Below are 5,957 nucleotides of genomic sequence, written 5' to 3'. Positions count from 1 at the left end.
ACATGGCAACTTACAACTGCCAGTAACTCTGCCTCCAGGAGATCTGATGCCGTCGCAAAATACCAATGCACAGAAAGGAAGAAAGAAAGAAAATCATTAAAAACAAAACAAAACAAAAACACTTGTTGCAGCACCTGAGTTGAGTTTTATGAAAAAGCAAACCTTAAGTGAACTTTGGTTCTGGATTATGACAGAATTTTCAGCAACTACTGAGATAGCCCGAAACATACTTCAGCCATTTTGTACTATGCATACATATGCATCAGCACATATGTGTATATGTGTATGTGCAAAATGACATCCTCAGCATTTATAGTTCTAAAAATAAAGTATCAGTCCATTCAGGAAAACTATAAAGATGTTCTACCTCCTTGTAGTAAATTTTTAGCTAAGAACTAATTCTTTATGTAAAGATCAGCAAACACATCTGTCTCATGAGTATGCAAATTCCCTGTCATCTTAAATGAATGACAGAATTATAAAGAAATGCTTAAATAAACATCTTTATGATTTCTGATCAGGAAGTGATTTGTGCCTCCGTTTCGTTTCATAAGCTGGGAAAAAGGGTTAGTTGTGGGAAAAGGTTAAGGAGCCCTTTGCTAGGGATTTCTCCTTGGCTCCAGACTCAGGGGTAGACAAGAATCTCAGCCCAATGTGACGTGTGCCTTTAAACGATGAGACGAGCACGCACGTGTACACCAACTCATGAAAACAAGCTTGAAGATGCAGGGGGCTTAGGAAGGTGACGCTGGAAACAGTGAAAATGGTAGTGTTCATGGCACTGGAGGAAACACCACACACCAAAGCCCACAGGCGAGAGGGAACACGGTAAGCTCGTAGACCTGCATACGTCGCGCCATTCGATGATGTTGGTGGTGGGATATGTGGCAGGAGTCAAACATGAATAAATCTCTAACTTCGGCAATTGCAGTTCTGTGGTATGCTGTAGACTACTTCCTGAACGAACGCTGTACTTTGCAGAGCGTTCCCATTCTGCGCTGTACATACTCCCATGTGCCTGACTTCATGCTACTAATAATCAAAAGAGAGGCTTGCAAAACTCCTTGGATATCCATGAATTAGCTCTTGAGCCTAATGAGACTATCGGTCTTATTTAAATCCTATGATGTAGCAGGGTTCCTCTGACATGGTGCTGGAGAACGAAGAAGCCTGTCGCGTCTTACTATTCTAACGGGGGAGGGGGAAGCACAGGTCTTCACTCCAGCTTCCATGGAAACCAGCAGAGTAGAAGGCCTTGGTATTACTGCTTGTGCTTTGGGATTCAGACCTCCAATTATCCTGCTCTGACACCCGCTCAGGTTGGGGCGCGGGAGGCAGGTTGGGGCGGGGAAGCTGCCCGTGCTGTGTGTGCTCCTCGGACACGACTATGGATGGTGGCTGTTGTCAAACACAGGTGGGAACCCTGCCTTCTGGCTCCACGTTCTCTGACACTCCAGTGGAAGCCAGACCTGTGACAACCAGGAGAAAGCACATTCTATTTGCCTCTCCACCTTTGGAAGGCTTGGGGCGTGGCCATAGTCGTCTCTGATGTGTAGGGTTGGAGGCAGTTTTCCTGTTTGGTTAGGCTACCACTCTGGCGGGACTTCAGCTAGAGAGCTGGCTTTCTTATTGCCCACACCACTCAATTATTCCAAGTTGTTTGATTCTTTGGTGCTTTAAATGTCAGATTCTACATGTATTTTTTACCTTTCACGAAAAGGTTACCTAGAAAGCCAACAGCTAAGAAACACAGAGTTTCTAGTTTCAAAATTTAAGAAAAAAGATACCAAAAGGAAGAACAACTCACAGAACAACTCTTCGTAGTCAGGTCGTCCTGTCAAATGGGTGCTGCTGACAAAACTCAAGACTCAGAAAGGGGTTAGGGCCAGCATTTAGGAACCCCTCGGACACTGAAGGTTGTGAGGCAAGCATCGCACTATGTGTGTGAGTTTGCCTCTAACTTTCCTACTCTAGCCTGCTGAGTGCTGGGGTTACAGACATGCATCTCCATGCACCTGCAGACACTGCAGTTCTTAGAGCATTCAGGCAGCAGCGGCTTCAGAGCCCCTTCTTTAGCGAAGAGCACTGTGGGTATGAAGTACTGCAAGCTCGAGCACGAATCTCAAGATTCTGCCACTACCAGGGGTATTCCCATCTGCTAGTCCCCTTAAGACAAGACGTGGGTGTGGGCGGGTGGGGGAGGATGAGAAGAGGTCATTTACTGTACACACAGAGCACATACATTCAAGTAGCTTAGGTCTCAGGAATTCACATTGTGCTCCACCTTCTGCGAGTTCCATCACCAGCTATACATAAAAATGCTTGACTATTTAGCCCAAACAATTTTTGTATATTTTGGAAAGTTCTCAGGAAAAATAAGGCGTTGTCTTTATTTAGGCAAGATTTGTGGACCTGCTAATTTATAACATAAGGCTTTTGAAATAGAATTTTTTAAAATTAAATTTCCAGGTTAGCACTTCATTTCATTCTGATATGCACCATTCTCTGCTGTTCTTATGTGTTCCTTTTTTTCCCCCGTCCTCCCCATCCCCCTCTGGGTTCTCCCTTTCTTCCTCCACAAATCCCCTCTGATGTGGCCCCTCTTCTACTTTCATAACATACATATTGCATTTTTTCTCTCTTTAGAATTTTAAGAACAATTCGAATCTCCAGTCATGAAATAAAAAAAAATTGTCCACATGTATTTTAATCCAGCTCCACTATGCGCTTGTCTATATACAAGAAGTCATAATTATTCCTTGAGAGAAAAAAAAAACATTCATTTTAGAAGCATACTGATGCTGGGAGAGCCTTCATAAGCAGTAGCAACCCTGGAAACTACAAATATATAAGTCTACCTGAGAGTCAGGTCAATTGCACGTGGCTCAAAAGCAAATACCTCTTAGGAGGGGCGTCTCAATAAAGTTTTATATGGAAAAAGGCATACCAAAACACACAGCCCGAAAAGGTTAGCTGGTTCATCCCTTGGCCCCTGTGAACTTGAAACAGGTCTATATTGCTGTAGGGAAGGAGTGACGAGGGAGCTAGGCAGAATAACTGAAGTTTCTGGCACGAAGTTGTTACTTAGCAGGAATCACCCAGATGAAATTTACTCGTTATGTCTTCTACTCATGCTCTTGGCTGGTTTCACTGGGGGCTCCAGCAACAATAAAGACAGGTGTAACGCTTGACGGCAAGCGCTGTTTTTATTAACATCTGTGGGTGTGAACTGAAAACTGTGAACGGGAAATCATTTTCCTTTGCAGTTTCCAGAAAGTGAAAACTGAGGGAATTATGGGATAGAAGTGTTTCTTGACTTTTAAGGCTATGCTGCATGTTATTCTTGGGGGGGGGTTCCCTTTGTGGGCCAATGGCTAAAGATACAATCTTTCATTATTCATTTGCATTCAGTTCTCCTTCCCCACTCAGACTCCTCAAACTAAAGCACCCCGTTGTTTCCTCTGCTCACTATTTTTTCTTTTTGCATTTTGTATACCATTTTAGTGTAAACTGAGGAAAATTTTGGATCTGATGCCCGAGTTTTGATTTCCATGACACCTAAATTCTAGGTAAATTCTCAGTTATCTTATCCTGCCACCTTGTTTTCGTTGCCTACAGGGAGAAACGGCTCTTGTTTTCACAGGTTAATGTAGACTAAGAACTTTCAGATTTATAGGAGTCGATGTCCTTGAGTGTTAACTGAATCTTTCCACGAGACAGAAATTCTGTTTTCTAAGCAAAGCCCAACTTTGTTCTTTTTTGACCTTTATGCGTATTCCAGCATTTAATGACCTTCATCTAAAATGAAATTTTCCTTGTAAATAAAATCTAAGCTTCTTTCTGCTTGTTCTTGCTCCACTAGAGAGAAGAAACACACAGATAAGGTTTTCCACGGCAAAAACTGGATTCTCACCCACTGTATAGAAAAGATCAGGTTTTGCAAATTTTACAATACTTGTTGCAATTTCATGGTTATGGTACAGCAATTTAAGGCAAAGGATGTTTGTGAAAAATAATTCAAGTTTAACACCTGTTGAGAAGAAGATTATTTGGCAGACTACCATCTTTGAGTTTTTGATCCTGGCTGTTTATGCTTCATGCAAGCGACCCTTCTCATCTGCAGTGCAAGTCAGCAGGTGGATGTCACAACCTGAGATTTCGTAGATGTGGGAAAACTGAGATTGCTTTCATTGTTGAATACCAAGGAGAATACTGGAGACCACATGAAGCTGGGGTAGCGTGAAATACTGTGTCTTCTTTCAAATTCAAAAACAGCCAGTGTGCTGATTCCACCCTTGAGTAGAGGAAACATTCCTTGTGATCAGGTTCGGAAATACTACCAGGGCACTGAGGTCCTGCGTAGATGGAACCCATTGGGATCCAGAAGAGATCCATGTGGTTAAACCAGTCATTCAGACTCCCCTCCTTCTTTACACATTGAGCAGTGAAAACCAAAACAAAGCGAAAATCAACTCAATATGGAGAGACTGTATTTAGGATGTTATGGATGCTCCCAAAGGTCAAAATTAGTTCAGTCTTCCTTTTAGTTCCTTAGGAAAGGCAGAGATGAGAGTTAAATGTGCATGGTACAGTGCTCTTTCTTGCTGAGGAAGTGGTCTGCTGCCGCCAGGCAGTCCTGCCCAGCTCACCCTCACTATTCTGAATCTGAAATAACTACTTGACATCAAAAATGGCGTTTCTTTTGTCACCGTAGAGGATTAAAAAGATACTTTGCATCCATATTTTAGATTCTGGTCTGATTCCAGTTAGCAAGGAATCTGGGTTCCACTGTCTAGTATTTAAAATAGAGTCATTCATATGGAACATCAAAATGGGCCCAAAGATAAAGAGAATCCCTATTGCCTAAAGTATCTATGCTTAAGGAACAGGCTGAATACTGTGGGGGGTAGGACAGTAAAGAGGGAGAAGTCTGGCTCAGACTAGAAGCTGACTTAATGCCCTGGTCAATGTTTATTACCTTTGTGACTTTGGAAAAAGGATGCCAGTTTTTTTTATGCTTGTGACCTCCCTTGTAATACAAGGGAAGTAGGGTTTAACTTAGCTGCTGCATGACTTAAATTGGAAGGAGCATGTGCTCCAGTTGGCATTCCTTCCTGGTTATGCTGTGACCATTAATGACTAACCAAAGGTTTACTGGGCATTCTAGCCCTGTGCAACACCCAATGCAACTGTGCTCTGTGAGGTGAGCAGACACCAACCCAAGCTAAGGAAATTTGACAGTGAAGGTGCACTCAGGTGCTCGATCAGTTTTTAAAACCAAATCACTTGTTTAACCTCCGATGTAATCCAATTGGCTTCCCCTGCTCTGTTAGAGAGGAATGATAAGTAGGCCCCATGGGTATGCAGCAGAGGTAGGTGTTTGGAATATCGCTTATAAAACTTATATTAAAACTTTGGTTCACTTTCCCAAATTAGTTTACTAAACAGAGGGAAGGCATAAATCAATAATTTGTTTATGCAACTTGTTTATCATGTAAAATGAATTTGTGGTCCTACATCTTCTACATAAAATATACTATCCTGTATATTAGCTGTTGGAGAATCTGTTTTGAATAAACATTCTCAATATTTTCCACACAAACCTTGTTTGTGAGCCCACTGCGATGAAACTTGTGATTTATTTCAATGGTAATTACACAACTATAAACTTTCAGACTGTACATACTACATACTTAGAGAATGACTGCACTTAGAGGATTAAGTACATGTTTGGAACATGAAATGGACTTTCACTGCTAGGGCAGAGGACACCCATTTGAAAGATTCACTGGGTTAATTGGATTCCCTAGGCTCATGCCGTGTCTTGGGTGAGACAAACAGTGTCACAGGTGTCCTTTGTGACCCAGATTTTAACCCACAAACCTATGAACACCTGATTTTCGATAAAGGAGCTAAAAGTATACAATGGAAAAAAGAGAGCATCTTCAACAAATTGT

The 5,957-nt window shown here is 42.0% G+C and overlaps 1 pseudogene; it reads left to right on the top strand.

The window, feature by feature from the left end:
• Window positions 1–763: 763 nt before the first annotated feature.
• LOC101982036 overlaps window positions 764–5,957 on the top strand; it is a 10,761-nt pseudogene continuing 5,567 nt past the window's right edge.

This window comes from Microtus ochrogaster, linkage group LG5, assembly GCF_000317375.1.
Source record: "Microtus ochrogaster isolate Prairie Vole_2 linkage group LG5, MicOch1.0, whole genome shotgun sequence".
In the NCBI taxonomy this organism is placed as follows: Eukaryota; Metazoa; Chordata; class Mammalia; order Rodentia; family Cricetidae; genus Microtus; species Microtus ochrogaster.
This window is presented reverse-complemented; position numbering and strand designations above follow the sequence as displayed.